The sequence below is a fragment of the Pteropus alecto genome, unplaced genomic scaffold (assembly GCF_000325575.1).
Source record: "Pteropus alecto unplaced genomic scaffold, ASM32557v1 scaffold72, whole genome shotgun sequence".
NCBI classification, from domain to species: Eukaryota; Metazoa; Chordata; class Mammalia; order Chiroptera; family Pteropodidae; genus Pteropus; species Pteropus alecto.
This window is the reverse complement of record NW_006436811.1, coordinates 192,046-196,069: the sequence shown is the minus strand read 5'-3', so window position 1 is coordinate 196,069 and position 4,024 is coordinate 192,046.

Genomic DNA, 4,024 nt, shown 5'->3' with positions numbered 1-4,024 from the left:
GGCTGATCCAATATATCCAGCCATTACCTATTCTGGGAGAAACTCATCTAATAGAATATATCAGTTTCATATAAACTCAAAATAACTAGAGCTCCAAACTAAAAAAAAAAAAAAAAAAGTAGTCTATAGTTTTTCCAGCCATTTGACTATATTTTCCAAAAATTTATTTTAAACTATCTCTTTTCCTCTTTTCAAACCTTTAACTCTTACCCCATGCCTGCTATCTCATCCATTTCCTGTATTCTTACTCCTGGATGACTTTAGGTAGTACTGTTAGGTAATAGAGTATATCATCTCCTTCAAGTGGTATAAGTAACTTACTCACATCCTATTACATCACAGAAAATAATATATACTCTTCTTTTTTGTAGTAATTTTCTAGTTTTAGATTAATCATTTTAAGTTGCCACTTCTAGTCAATTTGAGTTTTCAACTCAATAAATTCAAGATCATTCTTCCTTTTTCATTTTCTTCTCCTTTCTTTCTGTAGATAACTTAAGTTTTTTTTTGATAGAGAGAGGGGATTCTATGCTATCCCAGAATGTGGATGGGCTACACTGACCACATGTAGCTGTACTTAGCTCATCTTGGGCATTTATTATTTGTCAGCAACCAAAGTTGAGGTTGCTGGTCCAACTACAATCTCTGTTCACAGCAGTGATGTGCTATTCATCTTTCTTGCCCTAACCCTTCTGCTACTTTGCTCTCCATCAACTATCTCAGTATTTTTATGTCCATTTTGTTTTCTGATAAAAAGTACGAAGCAACGCAATCTGCTACTACTTTCTCTTATCCTTGATAACCAAATAGCAGCCCTTTTGCTCAGGGCTTTCTAAATTTATCTGGAGGTTCTTTAATATACACACACTGACCTTCAACACACATGCATGTGCACACACACCCAATCAGCTAAATCTGGGGACACTGGAAGTGAAGAGATACAGGGGCTCTCTCTCAGGCATCCACTGCTCTATAAATTGTTTCTATTGATATTCCATGACTTTCTGTGTTTCCTTGATCTGCACCTCAAAATCTAAAAGCGTTAGAGCAAAAGAACATTTTGAGGTTTTTTATTTAGGACTTAAAAATTTAAGTATTTTCAGCTGGGTAAATAAATTTATACTTGTGTCTGCTTGAATGAATATAAGATATACTGTGGATTGCTACTTGGAATCTGTTAAGTCTCAATAGTTAAAAAATATGTATTCGCTTTGTCTGAAATTTTCAATTCAGTATCTTCATCTGCCTATAGATTAAATATTCAGCTATATCGTTATAACTCATACACTATTCTACTCCAATATTGCACTCTTTCATAATTATTTGACTTTGAAGAAACACATTCTATTTCTGGTTGGTCCAATTATATGTGTAAACTTCCAGCTGTGTAGGTTACTCATACATTGTTAAGAATTATTAGGGGGAGAGGAGTGTATGTCTGTGTGTGTTTAATCCTGAATTCTGAATAGAAAACATTTATTTTTATGTTTTAAATTCTAACTATATTAATAGCTTTAAGATCACTAAAAAACAAAATGATAATTTGAATAAAAATAAAACGTTTTTTTTTTTTCCCCAAAAAATAAATGAAAAAAATCATTGGCTGCTTTAGATTAAATCTGATTAGACTTTGTTTTCCTATTCTATTGCATACTTCATGTCAGAATGACTATGTGAATTTCAAATATGAAACTGTGTGTTGAAAATAAGATTTTTATTCTTGGGATGTTATTAATAGTCTTCCTTTGCCCTTGGAATATTTATCTCTATTATCTTAGTGACTTTTTTTCAGAATAATGAGGAAACTTTAATAATCGATAAAGTATATCTGTTATGGGCAGAATTTTCCAAAATCCATATGCTGAAGCCTTAACTCTAATGTGAATTTTGGGGGAGATGGGGCCTTTAGGGAGTTTATTAAGATTAAATGATGTCATATGGTAAGATTCTACTCCAATAAGATTGATGTCCTCATAATAAAAAGAAAAGATACCAGATTTAAGTAGACTGAATCATAAAATAACAGCAATAGCAATATTGTGTGAATATCAATAATGTGAACAGTCAAAATTAAAATTAATAAAATTATAAAAAAGAGAGAGAACACAAGTGGATGTGCACAGACAGAAGGTAACGTGACTACAGAGTAAGAAGGCAGCCTTCGGCAAGCCAGGAAGAGAATCCTCACTAGAGACCAGCTTTACTGACACTGCGATCTTGAAAATCTAGCCTCTAGAACTGTGGGAAAATCAATTTCTCTTGTTTGAGCCACTTAATCTATACTATTCTGATATGGCACCCTAAGCAGATTAATACTATATCTTTCCATAAAAATTTCTAGAAGGAGAACACTTTGCAGTAAAATATGAAATGAATTTAACCTCTAAAATTCTGAAAATATATAGTCTTGTTCCAATTTAGCTCTGGAACTATTTTGGACTCCACAAAAATAAACAAAATAATAATGATATTATTAAACAAAAGGAAGATTATGTTCTCATCTAATTTATGCTTCATGAAAGAAGTTAATGAATTTCTGCCTAAGCATAACTGAATGAAGATATTTTATTAATCTATTTAATTTATCTGAGATGTATTAAAATTGAACTGAGAACTCTATTTTCACGTCTCTAGGAACTATAAAAAAAAACAGAAGAAAAACTGTTACTACATCAGCACAGAGTATATGTGATTTAATTCAATATAAACAGAAAAGGCTTATAAAAAACAGAGTATAAGCACTCACTCACTTCTTAAGGGGCCCTGTAACTCACTTGACATCCCTGGTTACTCTATAGTTCAGTAGTGTTGCCTAAAGGAGATGTTTGACTTGGACTGAGTTGTCCCATTCAAAATGGTTAAGTCAAGTGCTCTTTTTCATCAGAGAAATATGTCTTAATATAAGAAAAAAAGAATGCCATCTCAGTTCCTTGTCCTTTTTTCAACATCTTAATATCTTCAACTTTGCTTAAAACTTTTCTCATTATAATGATTTCGACCACATATATAGGTCATATTTATGAGAATATTGAGCAACTTCAGTTTCCCCTTTATTTGGCCTCTTTGCCTCTTGAGTCTAACATACAAACTTTAAATCTGCTATCCTTCCTGGATGAACTAGAATATGGATAAGCAAGGATGTTTACATTATAGCTCTTGATGACAGGATAGAATACAATGTTGGATACTGTGGGTAATGCAGGTAGAAAACGGTTTCATCAGGATAACCCATGGTTAACAGAAGACATGCTGCCAGCAATATCTCTTATTTGAAATTGATTATGGATTTTAATCACACATACAAAAAAAATCATCACAGCAACACCTAGATTAATGTTTGATTGAATATCTGAGCATCGCATCAGAGCTAAATTGACACAACAAAAGATTGCCGTACTTTCAGTATATTAAGGTTCACCAAATGTGAATTCGTGATCTAATTACCACATCATCTACTTTGCAATTGAGGTGAGGGGAGGGAGAACTCATTACCAATCAGTATCAAAACTTTTAATATTTGAAACAAAAGAAGTTTGATTATTTCCAGATTTGTAATCTCTTATCTGGGCCTTGGTATGACATAACTAAGGGCTCTTTGCTTATTGGGTCACACATCCATCAAGGGATGCTAGTGCCAGTGGAAGAAGCCGTACCTACAGGAGGGGCACAAATGTGACTGCTGTTGCCATTTGCTGGCACAGGTGAACTCCATTTGTACAGGTCTGCCTGCCCTGGCAAGGATCACTGAATTTTGGATTGTAATCAGTTGTCGACATCAGCACCACATAACTAGTATGATCTAATTCTCAGAGGCTTATCTAAAGGTTATAAGCTATGGATTGAAAGACAGAGCAATAATGTTCCACAAATATGGATACCCCATTATACAGCTATCTCTATTAACGTCTAGATAAAGTCATCAAGTTCAATGTAATGACCAAAATTAAACTGAAAATCACCTCATTTACAATCTAGTGGCTAAAACTTCAGGAAAAGTTAAAAATACAAACACTTCCTGACCAAA